The 26,488-nt window shown below is 42.7% G+C and overlaps 2 long non-coding RNA genes across 2 annotated transcripts in view; both read left to right on the top strand.

Moving 5' to 3' along the window:
- Window positions 1-5,369, top strand: part of LOC146404862 (uncharacterized) — a 69,470-nt gene extending 64,101 nt beyond the window's left edge. Inside the window, exon 2 of the long non-coding RNA XR_014842166.1 lies at window positions 5,312-5,369. This is a non-coding gene — a long non-coding RNA (uncharacterized LOC146404862). The remainder of the gene's footprint in view (window positions 1-5,311) is intronic.
- Window positions 5,370-13,698: 8,329 nt separating this feature from the next.
- LOC146404861 (uncharacterized) overlaps window positions 13,699-26,488 on the top strand; it is a 47,985-nt gene continuing 35,195 nt past the window's right edge. Inside the window, exons 1-2 of the long non-coding RNA XR_014842164.1 lie at window positions 13,699-13,862; window positions 19,059-19,174. This is a non-coding gene — a long non-coding RNA (uncharacterized LOC146404861). The remainder of the gene's footprint in view (window positions 13,863-19,058; window positions 19,175-26,488) is intronic.

Below are 26,488 nucleotides of genomic sequence, written 5' to 3'. Positions count from 1 at the left end.
CTTACTTAAGACTTTTTTTTGGTCTTTTTTTAGGGCCACACCTGTGGAACATGAGGTTCCCAGGCTAGGGGTTGAATCAGAGCTGTAGCCGCTGGCCTCCACCACAGCTATAGCAATGCCAGATCTGAACCCTGTCTGCAACCTACACCATAGCTCATGGCAATGCAGGATCCTTAACCCATTGATCAAGGCCAGAGATCGAACCTGCATCCTCATGGATACTAGTCGGATTCATTTCTGCTGAGCCCCAATGGGAACTTGAGACTGTGCAGCCTCCTCTAATTGAAATGATGCACTTTGTTCCCTGGAGGTGGGGGTGGGGGGTAAGGAATTGCTTGCCGGGGGCATTGGGACCCCAAGAAGCCAAGTCTTGATTAGGGTACAGTGGAAGGAGGTCAGGAACAGGGAGAGGGAGGCTAGGAGAGACTGGGGTAGGGGGCAGATGACCAGGTCCTGGGAACAGGGAGAAGACAGTGGCATGGGTTAGGAGAAGTGACAGAGGGCAATGAAGATCACCCCACTTCATCACTTTGTCAAGGGCTGGCGGACAGGTGATGTACTTGGCAGAGACATGGATCTATTGTTCTATGCGTGTGTTTAAGGGCTCCTCACCTCCTCACGTCCATTGTTCTTAACTACTTGCCTGCTTGTCCACAAGAGGGAGGCAAGGGAAAGGAGAGAAAGAAATCCTACAAGTCCAGCTGGCTCTGTGCTGGCAGCTCTGATCAAAGGTTTGCTGTGAAAGAAGCTGAAATTTCTGATTAAAATACGACTGCGTTTCACAGAAGCCTCGCAGGTCTCAGCTGTGTTTTCCTCGAACCCATTACCTCGGTAGAGAAGATCCTTCCCAAAGGCTGCGTGTTATTCAGAAAGTCATATTTCATGGCCCCTCAGGAGGGCTGGGACAATTTTCACACCTGGCTAGAGGCCGTGCCAACCTCCCAGCAGCCCCGCAAACGGGTTCACAAGCTTAGGACACAGAAGGGGTGAGTGAAGTGGAGAGAGGTGGCAGTCGTCCAGGTAATTTAGCCACACGGCCTGCCACTCCATAATATCGATTGCGCTGCCAGGGCTCATAAAGCATTGTGTTAGGCATTGGGAGAAGGTATTAAAAAATAATTCTCTTTGCCCTTAGGGAATTTTCATGTAATTCCAGAGCTAGTGAGCCAAGGGACCAAGGGGCTCAGGGTGACAGAGGGGAAAGAACATGGCAATAGGATCTAGAGATGTATTTTATGCCCTGGTCTGCCATTAATTAGAAGTGTGACTTTGGGCCAAGCTACTGCGGTTTTTTTGGGTTTCCTTGCTCTCATCATGGATACATTTAAGCTGATGGACTTGGTAATTTTCAAGTTCTCTATTTCTAAAACCTTCAGATTCTAATTCAGATGTGTGGATGTAAAGGTCTGTGCCGTGAGGATTCTTCCACTAGGGCTGTCAGATTTACCAAAGTGTGAGATGCCCAGTTTCATTGGGATTTCAGATAAATGATGAATAAATTTTTTTAAAGCACATCCCATGCAATATTTGGGATATACTTGTATTCTGAGATTACTTGTTTATCTGGGCATTTACTGGGCCTTCTATTTTCTATTTGGTGACCTCTTTCACCAAACACATCTGCCCCTCTCACCACATGGAGAAGGTGTTTCTGTCTCTCTTCATCCTCTTATTAGGACCTCCTGGTTAATCTTATTGGTCAGAATCTGCAAAATTCCTTGGCCACATTTGATTGACAAGGATAACTGTATCTAAGGGAAGGCCTTTGGCATCCACTGGCTGGACACAGGAACCAAGGGATCTCATCTTCTCCCTCTCTCTTGAAAGAGCCCCCTGAGCAGGTAACTCTCCCTTTGTCCCTTTGTCCTGCTGCCCACCACAGACCTCATCCATCCCCGTGGCTAAGTGGCTAACTTGCAGTCTATTCTGAGGGCCCCTTTATCATAGACATGCTCAAGGGTTTGGGCTCCAAGGTGTTGATTTAGGATGGGAGCAGAGGCCCTGTTTGTCCTCAAATTTAATCTTTTGTCTCCAGTTTGGCTTTTACCAGTGAACTTTGCATTTGGGGGATTATTGAGTGCTTGCTCGTCCAGTGATAATCTGATATATTCACTGCCGCTGGGCCAGTGTATTTCTGTGTTTTCCTGTTTGACCTAGAAGGGAGCGGCTTTGAGACTCAGGTCCCAAGCCTCGTACATGATTATTGTCTCTACAAATCAGACTCACTGGTCAGTCTAGATCCAGCCCCCCCCCCCCGCCCCCCGCCAGTGACTGCAAAAAAAAAAAAAAAAAAAAAAATGCCATCATCAGGCTAGAACAGGAGAAAGTGGTCAGATACTGGTTATCCTGGGACACTTCTTATTTACGTGTAGAAATGATTGTGAACTTTATGTTGGAAATAACTCCTTGCTGTATGAAAGAAGACAAGGAGAGCTCCAATCTGGTTTTCCAGCCCTGACAATCTAGTTATCTACTTTTACAATGAGATGGTTATCAGAAGATATCTCTTGAGATCTTTTGCCAGTGTATGCTGCCATCCTAGGCATTGGGATTTTCCTAGCTCAAGCTCTTTTATTTCTTGCCTGGACCTTTTGCCACACCTCTCCCCTGTACTTGGTTTTCCTAAACACACATCCAAACATGTCACCACGCTGCCTGGAAGCTTACCCTTTCCTGAAGAAGCAAGTCTAAACTCCTTAGCTTGATCCATTGAGCCTTCCCAGGTAGGTAAGATACTCTTGGCATTTCGGCTTTTCCCCTGCCACCATTCTCCCTGCCCCCCAGGCGTCTAGGTTGCAGCCTACATAAATGTTTAGCTGGCTTCTGAACATTCTCCTTCACATCCCCAAACCTTTGAACAGTTTGGCCCTTCTGTTTCTAATGCCCTTGCTCCTCTCTCTATGGTGACCATTTTCTTTTGAGAATGAACTCCAGAGTCAGTTCTTCACGGCCTTCTTGAATCTCCCTGTACCGGCCAAATGATGGTTCCTTTCCTCTCTGCCCTCAGATTCTACCATACTGCAGAGCAATGTCTGTCCCCGTCCCCCTTGTCTAGAGGCTCCACGAGGGCAAACACCCTGTGTCTTTCATCTTTATAGTCCCTCTTCGATGTGAGATACCTCTCTTATTTCCCTTATGACAGTGTGCAGCACAGCAGGGGCATCCAGTAAATGATTGTTGCATGCATGAGGACAATAGAACATGGCCAGAGAGCTGATATTTAAGTTAATTGTGTGGTGTGTGTGAATTGTCAGACCAAATAAATCTTCAGGGTGGAAATGACTGCTTCGAAATGTTAGTATAGGAACATTTATGCCGCAGCCCATAAAAACCCAATGGATACTGTAATTTAAGTGGGGGATATTAAATCTTTATCTCAAGGCATAAATCATAATAGAGCCACAGCATGAGGCCTTTGTAATAGGCAAACATTACCATTAGTATTATTATTACCTAGTCCTTCCTTCTTTGGGGTAGAGAATGCCCACTTTGGTATCAAACCACATCTCATTAGCACATGTGTTGTGAGTTATGACTTATGGAAGGGATTTTTTCTTTGCTATGTAAGATTCAATGGATCAGCAAAGTGTCTCTTTTGGCGAGGACCTTGTGAGAGGCCATGAGACTGGTCACAGGGTAAAGGGTTTCTTTTTGGTAATGTGCCTTGAGAAAATCTGGAGTGACACCTCTTCTCATGCTTTATTTCCTTCCATACACGTTGGGCATACGTTTAGCTCACTACATCTAAAGGTCTCAAGGGGAATACCCTACAAGCCTAGAAGCACTCTAGAGAAAGAGCAGTGGACTTAGAGTCAAGATTTCTGTCCCAGCTCTGTTACTAACCCAATGGGTAATCCTGGGGAAGTCTCACAACTTCCAAGGGCTTCCATTTCCCCATCTTTATATCAAGGGGGCTTGACTAGGGATCTCTGAAGATATTTCTCTGCTTTATCATTTTGATCCCATGTGCTCTTCTGCAGGGGTAGATTGTGAACTTAACAAAGCTTAGGCTTTGTTTGCACAGTTCTTTTCAGAAGCCCCGGGAGGGGCCCCATCGACATCTTTTACATGGTGGTATATTCTTGAAAAGTTTCAAAAGTAAGCTGTTTTAACCGAAATTGGTTTCTACTCCCCCTCTCCCTTCATGACAATTCCCCAGGTGTGGGGTGGCCTTGAAGTGGCTGCAGGCATTTTGGGGATTCAGACAGAGGGCACTTGGGTTGAGGATATGCTGATTTGAAGTTTAATGATATATTTCTATGTGCTTTATAGTTACTTTTGTGTATAGTTATGCCATCACTAGTTATTCTAGTATAGGTTATGGCTTCTAGGAATATTTCTGCCATCCACGTGTTGGCTCACTCACCAGTGTGGCATGAAGGTGCAAGGCCACACGTGGTGCCATGGGGTGAGCTTATCCTACAACACTTGGCACTGGAAGCATGTGGGGATTGGGAGAGAGACAAGATTTGAAAGGTACAGAGCCAGAAGCTACTCTCTTGAAAATTCTTCCCATCATCAGACACATAAAGTTATAAATGGAGGATTTAGTTCTCAATGATGCTCAAACAAAATTGAAATGTTCTTCCATCAGGAATATACTCAATACTGCAGCATATACAATTATAAACACAGGGTTTTCTCTCTTCTGATTGTATGCGCTCAAAATGAATTTTCCAAAACGCCCATGATTGTAGGGGCAGAGACCTTTAAGCAGTACTATAAGCCGAAAGTCTATGATGTTGCAGCTTTTATGCATCTCAAAAATAAGTCTTAGCATATCTGACACATCTTGTTGAAATAATTCTGCTGGTGTCAGATGAAAGAGCATGCAATACTGACATAATGCATTAAAAAGTCCTGAAGAAACAAGGGTTCTAGTGACAGAAATCCTTTATGCATCAGTGAGGTGATTTGATTATACTATTATGGAGCTCAATACATTGTAGACACAGTTTAGAAATGTATTTGGCTTGCTCTTGTGCATGCCTTATTTTCAGATTAATTTTGTATCTGTTTTCACAATGGGTGATACATTAAAACTCAAAGAGGAAAGGAAGGATATATCCTACTAGAAAGCGATGACCTAAACTAAAAGGAAGAAGACTAGCAGAAATTTCAAAACGTTGAAAACTCTCTTATCACAACAGAAGCTAAAAACTGGTGGTCAAAATCATAAAGACAGAGGAGTTCCCATTGTGGCTCTGTGGGTTAAGGACCCAACATTATCTCTGTGAGGATGTAGATTTGATCCCTGGCTTTGTTCAGTGGGTTAAGGGTTCATGGTTGCCACAACTTCCATATGCTGCAGGTACAGCAGTAAACAGAAAAAAGATCATAAAGAAACAGGATCACAACAGCAAAATAAACATGCATAAAACAATAACAGAAGAGAAAGAAAAGTTATGTGATTGGGGACACTCCAGGACAAGGAACAAAGGAGCAGAAGGAGGTTGAAAGTAATGATCTGCATAAGGACATAAACCACAGAAAAGGTAATGTGTGTCATTGGGTCAAAGGGTATTTAAAAATAGCCATTGTGCAAGAAGTCTGAAATGTCGTGACGCTGTTAGCTCATGGGTAAAGGAAACTGGATAGGGCCTAGTCCAAATTTGACAAAATTCTAAGAATGTTGTATGACATCGTAATGAGTTGGAAGTTGGAAAAAACCTTTTTTTTTTCTTTTTTTCTTTTTGCCTTTGAGGGCTGCACCCATGGTGTATGGAAGTTTGCAGGCTAGGGGTTGGGTTGGAGCTACAGCTGCTGGCCTATGCCATAGCCATAGCAACATGGGATCCTTAACCCACTGAGCAAGGTCAGGGATCAAACCTGCATCCTTATGGATAATGGTTGGGTTTGTTACTGCTGAGCCACGATGAGAACTCCTGGAAAAAAACAAATCTCTAGTATAAGAATTATCTTTCTCATCTCCTTATAGAAAGATTATAGAAAAATTTGTCATATAAAGAGATAACAATTTCTAAATTATCAATAATGAAAAAGCAAATTTCTAGTAAACTGAATTATCTTTCTCATCTCTTTATAGAAAGATTATAGGAAAATTTGTCATATAAAGAGAAGACTAAAAATCTAGAAAAAATTATGTATTTTAGGCAGCTCACTAGGAAGCATGTTTTATCATTTTTTTCTCCCTGAATTTTGTGATGTTTGTGGAGTTTTTCAGTTTTAGAAATTAGTATTTTATTATGATTTCTTTATTGTAAATAAATATTAAATTTGTTCTCTATTTTTGTTATTTGGTATTCTCTTTCAGTAAGAGTCCCCAACTCATCTAAGCTTTAGGTCCCCAAAACTGGATCTGCTGTTGCTCATCGGCCAGCATCCTTTATAGAGTGTTTCTCAAGCCTTAATTGCGTTTGGATCCTCTGGGGATCTTGTTAAGATGCAGCTTCTGAGATTCTGTATTTCTAACAAACTCCCAGGCGGGGCTCACACTGCTGGTCTAAGGACACACTTGGAACATCAAAGATCTAGAACAGTGGTTCTTATCTGGCTGTGCATTGGAATCACTTGTGATGCTCTTAGAAACACAGATGCCTGGGCTGCACCCCTATAGATCCTTACTTAAAAGGCCTCGATTGGGGCCCTAGAGCTATGCATTTTTTTCTTTTTTAAAAAACTCACTAAGAGACCCTTTATACACTCTTGTGGGAATTCAAACTGATTCAGCCATTTTGGAGGTGGATTTGGCAATATCTTCCTGGAAGCCAGCTGGTAAGGCAGTCTGGGAAAGGCAGTTTACAGATTCCTACCCCAGGGTGGGAAAAAAAAAGTGTGGGAGGATGGGGTTTGGCTGAGAGACGAGAGATATATAATTGGTACAGGGTACATCCTCTGTGACCCAGAACTTCCACTTCTAGGAATTTACCCTAGGAATATCAAGATGTATGTATAAGATTATTCAGTCCCACATTATTTGTATTTGGGAAAAACTAACAGTAACCTATATATGCCTGTCAATAAATTACACAAATTATGAAACATCTTTATAGTGAAAGAACAATAGCTAATCTTAAACAATTACTATGTGCCAGACATCGTTCTAAGGTATTTATAAATGTTAACTAATTTGTATTCACAATTATGTTTCCATTTTACCAATGATGTAATTTATATGTATTGACACGGAAGGCTGTCTGGGGATATAATAGGCAGAAAGCAATTAGCTGAACATTATGTATAATATAGTGTGCATTACTGTTATACTAGCAAAAATAATATATTCAAATCTGAGGCACACTCCCTGGTAGATAACTACTGATATAGAATAGGGATGAAAGGACATTCAGTTATATCCAAACAAGCTGTTTTCTTGCAAACTGGTAACTGGTTAACTGGTAACTCTTTCAGGAGAAGAGAAAGTAAAAATGATTAGGTTGATTTTGTGGTTTAGAGGATACTGTCTGTGGGGGTCAAATGGATGCTCTGTTCTGACTGATCTCAGCATAACAGATGATGGGAAGAACTGACCCATAGATGTCCCTGTATTTCATTTCTTTTAGGACACACACTAGGGAGAAATATTCCAGGGCAATTTCTCTGGGCTTCTCAGTTGGTTCAACTCTTTGCATTATGCTATTTTTCCTTCGGAACTTCATTCTGCTCTACTTTTAGTCTACAGCAAGGTTTAAAATTTTTTTCCAACACTTTATTCTGGGAATTTTTAAACATACAGAACAGATAAATCTGCAGGGAAAATATGTATTAATCATCTGGATTGTACAGTAAACATTTTACTATACTTGCTTCATCACAAATCTACTTCTCGGAAGTTCCCATTGTGGCTCAGTGGTGATGAACCCAACTCGTATCCATGAGGATTTGGGTTTGATCCCTGGCCTCGTTCAGTGGGTTAAGGTTCCGGCATTGATCTGACTTCTAGCCTGGGAACTTCCATATGTTGCAGGTGCTGCCCTAAAAAGCAAAACAAACAAACAAACAAAAACCAAACCTACTTCTCTCTCTTCATCCACTGATCCATGTCATTTGGGGGGATGCATTTCAAAGTAGTTTGAAGACATCAATCAGTACACTTTCCCCTAAATGCTTTAGTGTACATATCAACAACTGTAGTCAGATATTTCTTTATAGTTCATTTTCTTTCCTTCTGAGGTAAAATTTACCCACAGGAAATGCACAAATCTTAGGTGCATCTGTTTGTTGACTTTTACCTAATGTGTACATCTGCATAACTCAAACTTCTACCCAGAGAGAACTTTACCAGACCTGAGAGTTCCCTCATGCCCCTTCCCTGGGGTCCTTACTAAGCTGCCTATCACCATTTCCCCACCAGACTCCTACTGCTCTGATTTTTCTCCCACCATAGATATCTGTTCCAGAACTTCATATAGATGTCCTTTGTGTAACAATCCTTTCACTCAGCATAACGATGTTGCCATTCATCCATGTTATTGCACATCCCCATTGCTGATTAAGCATTTCCTTATTTTCTGGCTTAAGATGATGTTTTCGGTTCAACTTGTACGTTCCCTATCGCAGCCCTGGGATCAGCCATTTTTCTAAGGATCTCTGGTGTCTTTTAATCAAGGGTATATTTAGAAACCAAGATTTGGGCACTGATTATGTTAGTTGCTACTGAGGTATCATTGCTTTTAGTCTCATTCACTCCATGGACAGACAAAGGAGGTATATATTATATACACACATATATGATATATGTATGCTATATCTGTGTTTATACATATACACGTATACATCTATAACTATATCTATTTGTATATATGAACATATTTATATACAGAAACATACATAATAATAAAAGCTAAGTTTATACTGATACTGTGGTTCCAATCCAACCCCTCAGGGTTCTTTCTAGACTTCCCCATTTCCATGTTTATAAATACCTTCCCTGGCAATGAGAATTTTGGCTCCTATTATCCTAATATATTTACTTATTGGCTCAATCTCCCAACCATGCCAGCTGTCTCTTCTACTTACCACCTCCACATCCCACCTTCTCTTGGCCCTGTGTCTCACCTCCTCCTCCCCTGTATTCATGCCTCTGCACGACTTCCTCAACCCTCTCACCTCCCTGTGATCTCAGTTGATGTGCTGAGTTCTCCATGCCGGGAAGGGAAGCAGAGGGTGCAGGTAACACATTTTGGTGGGAAAAAGTCCAAATGAATAAAACCAACCTTCTGCTCCACTTAGTGTTGCCTTACTTCTTTGCGCCTGTTCCTGAATTTTTACAAAGAAAGCCCTCAGTCTTTTTTTCTTTTTTCTTCAGTCTTTTTGTCTTTTTAGGGTCACATCCGTGGCATGTGGAGGTTCCCAGGCTAGGGGCCTAATCAGAGCTGTAGCTGCCGGCCTACGCCAGAGTCACAGCAACTCAGGGTCCATGCAGCATCTGCCACCTACACCACAGGTCACGTCAATGCCTGGTCCTTAACCCACTGAGCAAAGCCAGGGATCGAATCCACATCCTCATGGATCCTAGGTGGATTTGTTTCCGCTGAGCCACAAAGGGAACTCCAGCCCTCGGTCTTAAAAGAAAGAAAGGAAGGAAGAAAGAGAAAGAAAGATTGATGGAGCAAACTACAATTTTATTTAAAGTCCCAAGCAGAAGACTTTTTAACAGGCTATTAGAACATGTGCCTGCTGTGGAATCAGCTCAAAGCTTTCCCAGTGTTGCCCAGAAGGGTCTAATGCTGCTTTGTAACAGGTGAGCACACTTATGGCCTTAAAAGGCGTTAATCAGTCATAAGGAGTATTAGCAGAGGCTTCCACCATGAGAGTGTTCTCTGTCCGTGGGCAGGCGCAGTGGGCAAGGGTCCCAGCCATGTGCACCAGTCCTACGGCCTTGGCATTTTTGAGGTCCCAGCTGTGACAAGCCTGTAGGCACCAAGGTCTGGCTTTCACCCACTGACTTGAGCTTTCTGGGGTGTTTCTCTTCAGGGCCTTTGTCTCTCACCTTAGGGGAGAAACCCTGCCATAGTTACTTCCACATTTCTTAAGTCCGAGAAACAATCTGGCTTTGGGACTTAATCCTTTCTGGGAGTTGTGGGAGGTGGGGACCCCCTGAGTGCACCAAGTCCCGTGCAGTGCTGGCTCTTTCATGTCTTCTTGCTGTTGACTCCTCCCAGCTGCATTCCCCGCCCTCACCAGAAAGCATAGATTCTTAGCTTAGTTTGCCTATCAGATTGCATAAGGCTGGCTCTCAGGGTCTGCCTTTATCTTTGGCCACACACTCCCTACTAACCAGGGAACCCACTTAATCATTTCTGAAATATATCTCATTCGTAGGTTTAAGACAGCCCTGACCTAAAATAAGGATGGCAGATTTGTTTCAAGCCATGCGGTCTACTTGTTAGAGTAGGCCTGAGAGAGAGTTGTCTGTTGAAGGGCTTTGCAGCCTCATCAGGGCTCAGTAGGAAAGAATACTGTTAAGTGATTAGTCATGTCTGCCGTGAGCCTGGCTGGGGGACATTGGGGTAAAGGGACACCATATTTGCCATCCCTATCCTGGGATTTACCCTCATGTTCCAGTACAATATAGGTAAGACAGTTTTGCCTAGTAATTATCTTAATTTCAAAGCTGCCTGATTGGTAATATCTCATGTCTGTTGTCCTTATTTATTTTGTTAATATGTTGACACCAGTGTGCTCCCTAATGACAAGAGAAAAATGAATATTCTTTAAACATCTCTTAATTGTCAGTTACTTGTTTTAGGAGATGTATTAAATATCTATATACTCAAAACAATCCTGTAAAATCAGAATATTATTTCCCTTCTTTAAGTAATAAATTAGGCCTCAGAGAAGAAAATATTTGCCTAAACCGGAATAGAAAATTTCAAGTCCAAGGGTGATACTCATTTGGATATACTTGGGCAGTGGTTCCCACTCTTGAGAACAGATTAGAATCTTCTGAAGAGAATTTTAAAACATTCGAAAATTTTGATGACTATATCTTGTCCTAGATCAATTACACCAGAGTCTCTGGCTCAGGAGAGGCTTAGGTATAGGAATGCATTAAAAAAAACTTCCCCAGGTGATTCTAATCTGCAGTCACTGGGCCGAGGGAATAGGGAACAGGATAATTTTTATTTGCAGCCAAACTTCCCCACCATATTCTATCTAATTTAATTCTCACATAATTTCTCAAAGAAAAAACTATTCGCCTCATTTTACCTATGAGGAAAATGGGGGCTCAGAAAACAAAGTGCTGAAGATCTTGAAGTGGAACTGGAATTTGTTTTTTTTTTTTTTTTTTTTTTTTTGTCTTTTGTTGTTGTTGTTGTTGTTGCTATTTCTTGGGCCGCTCCCGCAGCATATGGAGGTTCCCAGGCCAGGGGTTGAATCGGAGCTGTAGCCACCGGCCTACACCAGAGCCACAGCAACACAGGATCCGAGCCGCGTCTGCAACCTACACCACAGCTCACGGCAACGCCGGATCGTTAACCCACTGAGCAAGGGCAGGGACCGAACCCGCAACCTCATGGTTCTTAGTCGGATTCGTTAACCACTGCACCACGACGGGAACTCCGGAACTGGAATTTGAATGCAAATCTGTTTGCTTCTAAAGTACTTGCTCTTTCCCCAGCACTATGCTTTTTTTGTTGTTATTGTATTTCTTAAACTCCACCCTTAACCTTAGTGTTGAGAAAATCTGGATTCCACCTACTTTCCAAATCTGTCCCCAGCCTATCATTCTCTTCCTTGACTTGGTTCTAGCTCCAGCTGGAGGCACCATTTGTAGTCTGAACTTTTGGTTTCATGGTAGAGACATGCAAAAGGAATTCCCTAAAGATACCACCTTCTATCCTGTGGGCTTTAGGCAGCTCAGAATATGGCTGTTTTCAGAGCCGGAGGCTCTGTCTGCACAGTGACTTCGACTCTGAAGGATCTTTATGTCTAGGCCAGATAAGTGTGGAGTTCCCTCTTGTGATGCCAGGGGGTTCAAAGAGGTACAAAAGAGTTGTGGCCTGACTTCCTAATCCTTTGAATTGTGGGCACCTGTGTTCCTGCTTGGCTGCTGTGATCTCACCCTGACTTCAGCTTCTTTGGTCAGAATCAGGAGTCTCAGTGAGATAGCTGAATAAACCAGAAGTCCCTTAGAGCTGGAATGGACTTCCAGTTTGGTCTAGTTCCATGTCTGCCTAAGGCAGAAAAGCCCTGTCTGGCACCATTGTCAGAAACGAATCTGACTCTTTACATGCTTCCTGGGGAGGGAATGTCACAGTCTCCCACATTAATTGGTACCATTAAGCAGCTCTGGCAGCTCAGAAACTCTTTTATTTGGCTTTTTTTTTTTTTTTTTTTTTTTAGGGCCGCACCCATGGCATATGGAAGTTCCCAGGCTAGGGGCCAAAATGGAGCTACAGCTGCCAGCCTACGCCATAGCCACAACAATGCGGGTTCCGAGCCACATCTGCGACCTACACCACAGCTCACGGCAGCGCTGGGATCCTTAACCCACTGAGTGAAGCAAGGGATAGAACCTGAATCCTCATGGATGCTAGTTGGGTTTGTTAACAACTGAGTCACAAAGGGAACTCCTCAGAAACTTTTAAAATTAAGCTTCTAGGGAGTTCCCATCGTGGTGCAGCGGAAACGAATCCGACTAAGAACCAGGAGGTTGCAAGTTCCATCCCTGGCCTTGATCAGTGGGTTAAGGATCTGGCGTTGCCGTGAGCTGTGGTGTAGGTCGAAGACGTGGCTCGGATCCTGTGTGCTGTGGCCGTGGCGTAGGCTGGCAGCTACGGCTCCAATTAGACCCCTAGCCTGGGAACCTCCATATGCCATGGGTATGCCCCTAAAAAGACAAAAGACCAAAAAAATTAAGCTTATATATATATTGCTCTATAATTTTCAAGTTCCTCAGCTGATTGATTTTCCTCAATCTTATCAAAGCTGATTTCTCTAAAGTTGATCCATCAGCCAAGTAGTTTGTATTAGGTTGGACAAAGCAAGGCTAGTTCCAGGCAAAATTAAATGAATAAGGTTCATTTACTTTCATTGTCCTTGATCATTTGGCCTTCCTTTAGGGACAGTCCCTTCTCAGTCTCTCAGTCTAACATTACTTACCCCATCAGAATTCCTGCCATCAGAGAAAGTTTGGAAGCTTAGCCACTATCAGGGTTAAGTGACTGATAAAACATGGTTGTCTCCTCCTAAGAGCATTTACACTTTTTAAAAAAGGGTGAGGCCTTGAGGTTTGGCATACAGGAACAAACTCAAAATGAATCTTAGTCATCAGGAAGTTTGAGGGATGGTGGCATAAGGAAGCATAGCTTCCCAGTGCTTCTGATACTTGACACATCAGGTAAAACATTGGTTGGTTTAAACTAGATTTGCCTCCTTAAATGGAGGGTTGATTAATCAAACTGAAACAGCACCAGCTTAAACCAGCTTTGTCTCCATAAATAGGTTGATTAATCAAACCTTGAGTTACTTTACAGAGACAGCACCGAACATGAGCAACACAGGAACCCATGTCTCCAGGATGACCCCAGAACCAAGAATCTTCAATGTGCAAACCTAAAGAATAGAAATGTTGCCACCACAGCCCTTTATGAAGCGAAAAGTCCTTCAATAAGGAAAATCTGGCTTCCAGCAGCAGGAGTAGCTTACATGGACTAATTCAAGACCAGCCAATCAACTTCTGAATTTGAAATTCCACTAACCCTTTAAATTTCTCCCTGAAGCCCGGATAGAGGAGACAGAGTTGAGAGTCTTGCTTCTGGTCTCCTTGCCAGTTGACCTCACCATGAAGCTCTTTTCTCAAAAGCTGATGCCGTAGTATTGGCTTCTGGTCACCTTGGGCAGCCAGCTCTTGTTCAGTCACAGTGTTGCATCCTGTGGGACACCTGAGTCACCAGGTGAGCCTGGCCCTGCATCTCCATCCTGTGCTGCTGCCTGGTCTGATGATGCTCTCTGCTCTGTGAATACTGGTGGTCTCATGGGAAGGTGGTATGAAGCATCAGGGGAAAGGGGGGGGGGTGGCTAGGGACCTGTGCTATTTGAGGTCTAAGTGCAATAGAGAGTGGCTCCTTGGCTAAAAGTGAAGCCTAGTGGATCTGAATAGCCACCCTGGGGTCTGACTGATGATCTGTTTTAATTCCCTTCTCAAGATGGCACCTCCCACTGTGCAGTCACCACTCATCCCCCCTCTCCCTCCCACTTCCAAAACAAGAGTCAGCAATCATTTGGAGGGAAGTTTTCATCAGAACAAACGGCCGTGTCTCTTGATGCAGGGCATAGACATTCCTTGAAAGGCTTTCTGTTGAAACAGATGAGGTCCCAGCCCACCTTCCTTTCAGAGAGATGAAAATATCACAGCCTGCGGTGGTTGAAGGCGCCGTGGAAACTAAACTCCTTTGCCCTGAGGTGCAGGGATGGGCTTGTGTGTTTTATTTATTATTTACTGAGAAGCCTGTCCAAACACTGCATTTTAGGAACTGGTAAGAAATACCGAGGAAAATCTGAGCACCTGAGGCATGAAAGAGCCTTTGAAACTAGGACAGACATTCATTAGAGCCTACCTGGAGTCTGTGGGCGAGGTAGTTTGTATGCGCTACCCTCTTATCCTCACAAATCAATTTTTAAACTTGGTTTAGGCTCGAGGAAGCAGTAGAATTGGGGATTTCAAATGAGCCTCTCAGTCCAGATGTGTCCATAATAGAAACCACTGGGCAGTAGGGTGTAATTAATAATCTCTCCTTCACTGAGACCACAGAATGGCATTAATTTCACCAACTGGGCTTGACGTGAATTGGCTGGAATGTCTGAGTAGATTTCCAGCTGCTGCTCATGTAGCTCTGGCTTCCAGCAGTATTTGCATTCCAAATAAAATGAGGCCTGAAATAGATGTGCGATACATGTTTGAAGCTATTTTTAATCAGTGATCACTTGATTTGCTGTGAAAGATTATCAGCAGGTCACAATCCATTTCAGATTTTGCTGTGTCCTGCAGAACTGATCTAAACATGCAGTGACTTCAGCTTCCCCTGCTGTCCTTGTGCTTCATCAGCTCTGTAGATGAAGGGGAGGAGAGGACTGGAGTGAAACAGACATGTTTACAGTTGCAAGTACCAGAGCTGGAGGCCATTTACTTGAACTGAGACCCTGTTGGAGTTTGTCCTGCCCCCATAGAGAAACTTTGTGGAGCAATCATAAGCTGAAAGATTCTGTCCTCTTAACTTCTAGCCTGAAACTCACCATGTTACTGTCCAGCAAGCCAATCAATTTCAATTCAAGGGAGAAGTCAGAAATGTTTATTTCTCCTTGGCTAAGCCCCTTCTGGCTGTGGGGATGCTGTGAGCAGTGCACAGTTCTTTGTAGATAGTATCTTCCTGGAAGCTTGAGATTTCTGTAGGGACTGCTGCCAATATTATCCACTAGTTATTATTGTCGTTTTAAATAATAGCACCTTACATTTATTTAGCATGCTTACTGTTTGCAAGCAAATCTATAATCTCATTTGCAAAAGGCATTTACATAGTATGAATGCTTAAATACTTACAATTGCCTATTAATTTTGTTTAACAGAATATGCTAATATTACTTTCCCCTCCCATTTCCCTCTTCTCTTTTTCTAGAATGTGTTTTCCTTGTTGATCCAGCTCTTCTGACATTTTTTTTTGTTTGTTTTTTTAAAACATGTATTGGCAATTGTATTTCAGTTGATCCCCGGGACCATTAGTTTTAGTGCTTTATCTCACTACTTAAAAGAGAAAAAAGGCCCTTTGTTTTTTACCCATAATATTCATTTTGCCCTCATTTGCCATTCCCCTGAAATCTAATGTGTAGTTTCCAAAAATGTTTTGCTGTGATTAATTTAGTGTTTAGATGTGGCTTTGTCTTTTTTCAAATCCTTTTATGTATGGTTCCTTCCTATTCTTGAATTCTATAAGGATTGAACTCTGAAGAATATATGATTGTCCTGTGCATGGAGGAAGGGAGTAAGGGCCCAGAGGTGAACCTGTATTTCGCATATGCTTAAAAAAACCCATAGGTATGGTGCCCAACTGTCTCAGTTGCCTGGGACTGTCCTAGTTTTAGCACTGAATATCCTACATCTTGGGAAAAGCTTCAGTGATGTTTGATCACTCTAGCTCCTGGAGTAACCTCTGTAAGAAAAGGAGAAGGCAGAGATGCGACCGTGTCTCTGCTTCCTTGCTTGTATCCTAAGGGGATTAAAAAGCATCCACCCCCTCCTTGCGGTACCTAGGGGCTGTTTTGTCATCAACTCTTCCTTTATTTTTCCTAATCTCCTGTATCCTTTTATCTTCTCCATCACTTATCCCCATTATTTAGTAATTCTGCCCCTGCATTTTGACCATAGCAGCCAGGGCAGATCCCTGGATGTAAACAAAGGAGAATTGAGTAAAACATTTCAATTCAGGGGATGGGGAAGAGAGGAGGGAGAATTAGGGGAGGGGGCAGGTACCATGCCTGCACCGAATACATGAAACCTCAGATACAAGTTTATTTTAATATTTTATGTGACACATTCTATCTCCTTAGAAACTTCTAAAAAGCTTGAAAAAATATCTTCAGTGATAAATCCACCACCGATTTCTGTTTTGAATGGAAACAGATTTTACTCATGACTTTGTATATACTTGGCTGGTTTTCCCTTTTGAGATTACCAATCTTTATTCTCCACTCTGCAGTTGTATTCTGGGAGGTGTTTTTATATTTGCCCCCTTTTACCTAAAAAACAAAGGAAATTTTAAAGCAGATTTACACTTCTGGTCAGTCTTTTAATAGAGGCAGGTAGAATTTGATGTTTGCTTTTCCATGGGTATTATTTTCTGCCTTTTCAATACCAAGGCATTGAACCAAAATGGACTCTTTACTTGCCTCATTCATTTAGATCTGATGTACTGTTGGAGACTTAGGACCTTTTCTAAGTTTTTCCCTATGGTCCATGTGGTACCTGGCCTCCCAGCTGGCCCTGAGGAGCTCTACCTCCTGTAGTTCATGCCCTCGCGTGCCCTTTCCCACATGAGATAGGGCTGATACTAGGATATTGCAGCAGTGATGGTGTGTGACTTCTGACACTAGATCATAAAAGACACTATGGCGTCTGTCTTGTTCTCTCTGTTGAAAAGTCAAAAGCCAGCCACCATGTTGTGATAACTGAAGAGAGGAGAGGCCTCCGTGGGAAGAATCAAGGCTTTCTGCCCCAAAATAAACAGTTTCTGCGTGAACCATCTTGGAAAGAGAGCCTGCAGCCCCAGTCAGGCCTTGAATGACTACAGCCTCAGCTGTCGTCTCAACTGTAACCACCAGAATCAGAACCATCCAACTAAGCTGCTCCTAGATTCTTGACACACAGAAACTGTGCAAGATAATGTTTATTTATTTATTTATTTCTTTTCTAGGGCTGCTTCCCATAGCATATAGAGGTTCCCAGGCTAGGGGTCTAATCAGAGGTGTAGACACAGGCCTACGCCAGAGCCACAGCAACGTGAGATCTGAGCCACTTCTGCGACCCACACCACAGCTCATGGCAACGCCAGATCCTTAACCCACTGAGCAAGGCCAGGGATCGAACCCGCAACCTCTTGGTTCCTAGTCAGATTCATTAACCACTGCGCCATGACGGGAACTCCTGTTTATTGTTGTTTTAAAACACTTAAGTTATGCAGCAGTACCTTAGGACTGCAGTCCATAAATCTTAAGAATTTTTCTTACACCAGAGGAACTTGGCTTCACATTCATGGGATGAAAATGCAATTGATGGAAAATGTATTTAATGCCATAAATTACACAATTAACTTTATCTGTATCCTAATGATAACTTTGAATCCTTCCATGTTTACTTTTTTTCATTTTTAAAATTTTCTATTTTAGTCAAGAGATAGATTTATTAAGATAGGACACTTGTGAGAGATGCAAGTGAGCAGAAAAGGAAACTCTGCCTCTTCTTTATATGCCAATTTTTTTCTGCCTTTTATGCCCTGCATAATATATGAGATCATTTTTTTATCATCATTCTACATCTTTAAAAAAAATTTTTTTTTTGGCCATGCCTGCAGCACATGGAATTGTTGGACCAGGGATCGAACCCATACCACAGCAGTAACCTGAGCTGCTGCAGTGACAATGCTGGACCCTTAACCCTTTGCACCACAAGGAAACTCCCTACTTTTATGTCTCTGATACTATTGTACTGTACTTATGTTTTCAGTTTAAGCTTTATGTTTATTGTATTGACTTTGACTTTGTTTCTTCTGTTAAAATGAGACATGCTTACCGTAGATATTTGGATAGTACAGAAAAAGTAGAAGAAAAATTGTCTTCCATGTTCCTTCTGCAAATAACAATTAGTTCCATCATTTAAGAAATAATTGTTGAGTTCCCATCATGGCTCAGCAGAAACAAATCTGACTAGCATCCATGTGGACTCAGATTCAATCCCTGGTTTTGCTCAGTGGGTTAAGGATCCGGCATTGCCATAGGCTGTGGTGTAGGTTGAAGATGCGGCTCAGATCACATGTTGCTGTGGCTGTGGTTTAGGCTAACAGCTGTAGCTCCGATTCGACCCCTAGTCTGGGAACCTCCATATGCTGTGAGTGTGGCCCTAAGAAAAAATTGTTGAATATCTACAATGTGGCCATGATAACAAGATAACCTATTCTCAAGGCAGCTAATGGCCTAGATAGAGATGTAGACAAGTAAGCAAAAACCTAAGATACGGTGTTATCAGTAAAATAAATGAAAGTTTTTGGGAATGTACAGAAAGGCTCAGTTTCTGGGGGTGGAGGTTGTCCCTTGAAGGCATCTTAGAGTAGGTGATCTTTAGACTCACCTTGACCAAGGAAACAAAAGCATCATAAGAGACACCTTCATCTTCCCTCACCAAATCTATACACCTATCAGTAGTGTCCTCTTCCTGCCATCCTGTTAGAGTGAAGAAGTGTCCCCATGCTATCAAAGGACTTCAATTCTGCAGTCTCACTTTCTGATGGATCTTTCAGATCAGCATGCTTCAGAATATCTTAAAAGAACCCTCCTTGGGTACCACTCTTGTAGCTAATGTGACATTTCTCTGCTCTACTTCACAGTGAACTGCGTGAAAGAGTTGCCTTCACTTGCTTTTCCATTTCCTCTCCTTTGAGACTCTCTTCAATTCATTTCACCATTTCACTGAAGCTCTTCTTATCAAGATCACTGATGAAAGGTAAGGGTTGACTTTTCTAGTACTGTTCCCATACAAGCTGGTTGGATAAGGAAAGGAAAGGAGTTGGACTCCATCAAAACCAACCATGGCCAACTGCTTAAGTAGTCACCCACCAGAGCTGGACTTCCGCCTCCTACTGTCCAGGAGAAAGGCCACGTCCACCTTAAATAGTAAATACTGAGCTGGAAGAATAGGACTGGAGCCAAATTTACATGAAGTATATCACTTTTGTATCCCCAGTTCTGCAGGATAAAAACCATTCAGGCCAATGGTGTGGCCCCTCTCCTGGAATCTGATGTCCAGTCCTACTAGGTCTCTGTGCATTATAACAGAGCATCCCCACACCTACTACTGCTCCTGTGTTTTTGTTTCCCTCCATGAATGCTGTTCGGGTCAGCCTGAAGCACGTACTGCTATCTGCTTGTTAGCATGGCAACCAACAAAGCCCCTCTTGCCAAACTGACCATTTCTTTGTCTTCTTGTCACTCAGGTTCTAAGCAGCATTCAACACATTTGTCTTACTTTTTGCAGAGATACTGTTTTTCTCTCTTGGCTTCTGTGACATCGGCCTCTGCAGGTTTTCCTCCCATCTTATCAGCAGCTGCTTCTTAAGACTCCAAGGCTGCTCCCTCATGCTGTATTAGACCTTTAAATGTTAGAGAGTGTACAGACTGGCTGTCTTCTCTGGTTATGCTCACTCCCTAGGAAATCCCATCTTGCCTCTTGGCTTTTCATGCCAACTATTTTCCATATCCATAGTATAATGTTTTGGGGATGATATGCTCCCTACTTGAAAAATGTAGATGTTAAACAGCAATAATAATTATGTGAATTCTTTTTTTTTTTTTTTGCCATATCTAGGGCCACTCCCATGGCATATGGAGGTTCCCAGGCTAGGGGTCTAATCAGAGCTGTAGCCACCAGTCTACGCCCAAGCCACAGCAACGCGGGATCCAAGCCGCATCTGAAACCTACACCACCGCTCACGGCAACGCTGGATCCTTAACGCACTGAGCAAGGCCAGGGGTCAAACCCGCAACCTCATGGTTCCTAGTTGGATTCATTAACCACTGCACCATGACGGGAACTCCTAATTAAGTGAATTTTTAAATTAATACTGTTACATATACACATGATGACCCTCAAATTTTGATCTTTTGCCCTGAAGTTGTTGAACTCTGGACTGTAGATTTAATTGTCTTCTTGGCATTTCTACTTGAATGTCTGATAGGGATGTTAAAAGGAAGATAGCATTGATTCTTTCATTCCTACATCCCACCAGTTATTTTCCCAAGATCTTTCTCAGGAAATTCTCTTCATCTTCCCTCCTTCTAATCTATCACCAGCTCCCATCAATTCTTTCCCATAATGTCCTCAGAATCTGCCCATTTTCTCATTCTCTATTGCTAGCCTGGTTCAAGATCTCATCATCTCTTGTCTGAATAACTGCAGTAGTTTTCTAACTGGTCTCTGGGTCTTTTCCCCTCCCCAGCCCATCCCTGAGTCAATTTTTTTTTTCTGCCCAGTATTCATAACAATCTTCTGAAAACATAACTCTTATAACTTCACTTTCCTGCTTAATACCTTCTGATTGTTTTCTTTTTTTTTTCTTTTTTGTCTTTTTGCCTTTTCTAGGGCCGCTCCCGCGGCATATGGAGGTTCCCAGGCTAGGGGTCCAATTGGAGGTGTAGCTGATGGCCTACACCACAGCCATAGCAACTCGGGATCCGAGCCGCATCTTTGACCTACACCACAGCTCACGGCAATGCCGGATCCTTAACCCACTGAGCAAGGCCAAGGATTGAACCCGCAACCTCATGGTTCCTAGTCAGATTCATTAACCACTGTGCCACGACAGGAACTCCATTCTGATTGTTTTCATTCCTGGCTCTTGTCTTCCCAGCTTAATTTCACAACGTGCTTCCTAGACTCCAGTCTCAGAAGCTGATTTGGTGTCCTCGTATAAGCCAGGGTTGCCTTCAGGCCTCTGTGTCTGCTTTTCCCTCAGCCCAGAGTCACTCTTTGTAGGACTGGCTCATTCTGGTGAGAGGTCCCAGGTCCCAGCTTAAGCCACTTCCTTAGAAAGGTCTTCTAAGATCATCTAGCAAATAAAGAAATACCCTTCCTAACACCACCCCAACCCTGCTTCTACTCCTTGCAACTTTATCACTCTCTATCCCCTTATCCCAATTTATTTTTGTTTTTGCAAGCCCGTATCACTATTGCAAAGTAGCTGTCTTGGAAGGCTGGGAAGCCAGACTTCTTGGCCTTGAAACCAATTCCTCCACATATAAATGCTACACAAAGTTTCTAACCTCTTTGTCTCTCAGTTTCCTCATCTGTTTGAGTTCATTAGCTGTTGTGAGGAGTGAGTTATAATATGTAAAGTGCTTAGAATGCTCCTGGCACATAGTCAGGGTTCACTGAACGATTGCTCTCATTTTGTCTCCCCCAACCCTGAATATACGCTTTGTGAGAGTAAGCTTTGTGCTGAACGGCTTCCATTTGTCCCTCCAGATCCATGGCCCCCCTTCTCCACCCTGCATGTTGACCCAGTAGATGAGTCTACGTGGACTGCATCTATGGTCCTTACCTCTGGCTCCAGATTGGGTTTTACTCCTGTGGAGCACTGGCAGGAGATTGGAGGGAGCAGGGAGAGTGGGTCTGGGGATTTGTTCTTCTGGCTCCCTCCCTGGGGCAGTCATCTCAGGATGGCTGTGTCCTTGACCGAAAGTCCCAGGTCCTGTTGGGTGGGCCCTGCCCAGACTCTTTCTAGGCTTCACTGACTCCTTCCTCCCTTTGCCTCCTCAAGCCCAGTGGCGGCCACGGTGACCATCCATTACGATTCCCCTAAACTACCCCTGTGGAAAGTCCCCTCAGATCTCCCAGCATGAGCATGCCAGCTATTTTCTGCCGGGCCCTGGTCTGCCTTGTTCACGTCTTCTTCCTCGGGGTCCTGGCCTACAGTAGCAGCCCAGTAAGGCTCTTTGGCATGGATGAGTGATGAATGAGTACACAGACATGCGCTCGGAGATCTGAAGGATGGAAAGATGTCAACCTTGGCAGTGTGGTGGAGAAACGCGTACTGAGAAAGGAACAGAATAGAAAGGCTTGGCGGAGAGAAAATGACATTTTGAGTACCTGAAGGAAGGTAATGGTAGCTAGATTGTGATGTTGTGAGAGAAGCCAGGCTGAAGAGGAAAGAAGAGCAGGTTCTGGCAGTCCTTTCCTGAGGCAAGGAGGAGATAGGAATGGAGGAAGTTGTAGGAATACATATGTGTATGGCTTTTTTTAAAACAAAAATTACAAACATATGAATCTTTTCTAAGAGCCCACTGTTTTTATAATACAAGCATTAAAGCAATTTTGAAAAGTACAGAAAAATAAAAGACGACAATATAAGTCACCTGGAGTTCCAAAACCAAGCAAGACCTTCTATGTGGTTTATATGATTGCAGCCATTACAGCAGCTAATGTCAATTTGCTGCCTACAAAGGGTCAGGCACTATTCTAAGTGCTTTGTATTGAATAACCTATTAGTCCTCATGGAGAGCCTGTGAGAGAGGTAGAATGATCCCTATTTTAGAGATGAAGAAACTGGGGCATGGAAAGGATGAGTTTCTTCTCCAAAGCACATGACCACTAAGGGTTGAACAGTGATTCCAGGCAACCAAGTACCACCTCCCGTATCTTGGAATAATATGCTATTAGATCAGGCTTTAAAAACCTAGTTAAGGGGCCACATTTTCTGTATTGATATTTGGCACTAGAACATAGGTCTAAATGGAAGATGACTTGCGAAGTATTAGGGCCATTCAGTATTTAACTTTTATTTTTATTTTAAAAATTTATTTTAGGGCTACACCCACAGCATATGGAAGTTTCAAGGCTAGGGGTCAAATGGGAGCTACAGCTGCAAGCCCGCTCCACAGCCACAGCAACACAGGATTTGGGATGCATCTGCAACCTACACCACAGCTCTCAGCAACACTGGATCCTTAACCCACTGAGCAAGGCCAGGGTTGAACCTGGGTCCTCATGGATACTAGTTGGATTTGTTTCCACTGTGCCACAAAGGGAGTTCCCAGTATTAACTTTTAAAACACAGAAATTCTTTTTTTCAGTTTTCTTATCAGTGAAAATGATTATATAACATTATATATGACTCTGTCATTGGGGAAATTAAAAACATTTATTTATTGGAGTTCCCATCATGGCTCAGTGGTTAATGAACCCAACGAGTATCCATGAAGACGTGGGTTCGATCCCTGGCCTTGCTCAGTGGGTTAAGGATCAGGGGTTGCCGTGAGCTGGTTCGGATCCCACATTGCTGTGGCTGTGGAATAGGCCAGCAGCTACAGCTCCAATTCAACCCCTAGCCTGGGAACCTCCATATGCCGTGGGTGACGTCCTAAAGAAAAAAAAAAATCTTAAAACACAAAACATTTATTTATTAATTTTCCCAGACCCCCTGGACCGTTTAGATGGCTAACAAATGTCAGCACAGAAAATACTAATTATTGTTTTTAACTTTTTATTTTGAAATAATCTTTAACGAAAAGAGTATAGAGACTTTCCATATACCTTCACCTCACTTCCTAATGCTGACATCTTACATGACCATGATATAATGATCAAAACGAAGAAATTGATGTTGATACAAAGCTATTAATAGGAATTCCCATGGTGACTCAGGAAACGAATCTGACATGAGAATGTGGGTTCGCTCCCTGGCCTTGCTCAGTGGGTTAAGGATCTGGCGTTGCTGTGGCTCTGGCATAGGCTGGTGGCTACAGCTCTGATTCGACCCATAGCCTGGCAACCTCCATATGCTGCAGGTGTGGCCCTAAAAAGACAAAACAAAAACAAAAACAACCTCTTAACAAAACTGCAGACTTTATTCAGATTTCATTCATTTCCCTGCTAATGTTCCTTTTCTGGTCCAGGAGCCAGCCACCATCTCCTTGCATTTAATCTTCTCCGATGGGTGACTGTTCCTTAGCCTTTTTTTGTCTTCTGTTACTTTGATATTTTTGAAGCGTCTGATCAGATAGCTTGTAAAATGTTGCTCAGCTTGGATTTGCCTGATGTGTTTTTCATGGTTAGATTTCAGTTACACATTTGGGAAGGATTCAGGGGTTATGTACCCTTGGTGCATTTTGGTGGATACATGATTCAATATATTTTATTTTATTTTTTCTCTTTTTTTATTACTCAAATAAATTTATCACATCTGTAGTTGTATAATGATCATAACAATCCAATTTTATAGGATTTCCATCCCCCAACCCAAGCACATCCCCCCACCCCCCAAACTGTCTCCTCCGGAGACCATAAATTTTTCAATGTCTGTGAGTCAGCATCTGTTCTGCAAAGAAGTTCAGTCTGACCTTTTTTCAGATTCCACATGTCAGTGAAAGCATTTGATGTTGGTGTCTCATTGTATGGCTGACTTCACTTAGCATGATAATTTCTAGGTCCATCCATGTTGCTGAAAATGCTGGTATTTCATTCTTTTTAATGGCTGAATAATATTCCATTGTGTATATGTACCACACCTTCTTGAGCCACTCCTCTGTCGATGGACATTTAGGTTGTTTCCACATCTTGGCTATTGTAAATAGCGCTGCAGTGAACATTGGAGTACATGTGTCTTTGCGAGTCGTGGTTTTCTCTGTATAGATGCCCAGGAGTGGGGATTCAATATATTTTATTACTAGTGATATTAACTTTAAGGTGTCTGCCTTACTTTATTGTATAGTTCCTATTTTCTTTTTTCTTTTTTTTTTCTTTTTTTTTTTTTTTTTTTTGCATTTTAGGGCTACAGATGTGGCATATGGAAGTTCCCAGGCTAGGGGCCAATCAGAGCTACAGCCGCTGGCCTATACCACAGTCATAGCAATGCAAGACTGAAGCTGTGTCTACAACCTACACCACAGCTCATGGCAACGCTGGATCCTTAATCCACTGACTGAGGCCAGGGATTGAACCCACATTCTCACAGATGCTAGTCAGATTCGTTACCACTGTGCCAGAACAGGAACTCCCAGTTCTATTTTCTCATTGTAATGAATAAATAATTTTTGGACAATATTTTGAGACTATACATATATCCTGTTTCTTTTCAGGCTATCACCCACTAATTTGAGCACTCATCAGGTAAATCTTGACTGCAGCTATTATTATGGTAGTGTTCTAATGGTGTTTTTCTTTTTCTTTTTTTTTTTTTTTGTCTTTTGTCTTTTTGTTGTTGTTGTTGTTGCTATTTCTTGGGCCGCTCCCGCAGCATATGGAGGTTCCCAGGCTAGGGGTTGAATCGGAGCTGTAGCCACTGGCCTACGCCAGAGCCACAGCAACGCGGGATCCGAGCCGCGTCTGCAACCTACACCACAGCTCACGGCAACGCCGGATCGTTAACCCACTGAGCAAGGGCAGGGACCGAACCTGCAACCTCATGGTTCCTAGTCGGATTCGTTAACCACTGCGCCACGACGGAAACTCCCTAATGGTGTTTTTCTATTTCTCTTATTCCTTCTATAGTTCTTAATTGGAATTCCTCTGCAAGGAAGATTTGTATCTTATTTATGTCAATATGGACTTATGGGTATTTATTTTATTCTCTGGATTATATATAACCCTACTATTTATTTCGTTATATAAGTTGATCCAGCTTTGGCTACTGGGAGCTCTTTCAGATTGGATCTTGTGTCCTTTTGACATGCCCACATTTTGTTTTTGAGCACTTCCTTATTTTTGTCACCAGAAGACACTTTCACCAATTATGTTTTCTCTTCTTTTTCTTTTTTTAAATAAGTGGACTTTATTTATTATTATTATTATTATTATTATTTTGGTTGTGCCCCTGGCATGGGACCAGGGATCAAACCTACGCAGCAGCGACCCAAGCCACTGCAATGACAGCACTGGATCCTTAACCTGCTGTGCCCCAGGAGAACTCCTGGCCTTTACTTTTTTAGAGCAGTTTTAGGTTCACCAAAAAAGTGAGCAAAAAGGACAGAGAGTTCCCATATACCCTTCCTCACTTTCCTCCATTATTAATATCTTGCATTGATAGGGTGTATTCGTTATAATTGATGAACCAACATCAATATAGTCTTATTAACTGAAGTCCATAGTTTGTTTATTTATTTATTTATTTATTTATTTATTTTGCCTTTTCTAGGGCCGCTCCTGCGGCATATGGAGGTTCCCAGGCTAGGGGTCTAATCGGAGCTGTAGTCACCAGCCTATGTCAGAGCCACAGCAACGCGGGATCCAAGCCTCGTCTGCAACCTACACTACAGCTCATGGCAA

The sequence above is a fragment of the Sus scrofa genome, chromosome 3, assembly GCF_054392235.1.
Source record: "Sus scrofa isolate SSC_HxYL_T2T_F1_AM1 chromosome 3, Sscrofa_HxYL_maternal_Yorkshire_Landrace_v2.0, whole genome shotgun sequence".
NCBI lineage: Eukaryota > Metazoa > Chordata > Mammalia > Artiodactyla > Suidae > Sus > Sus scrofa.
This window is presented reverse-complemented; position numbering and strand designations above follow the sequence as displayed.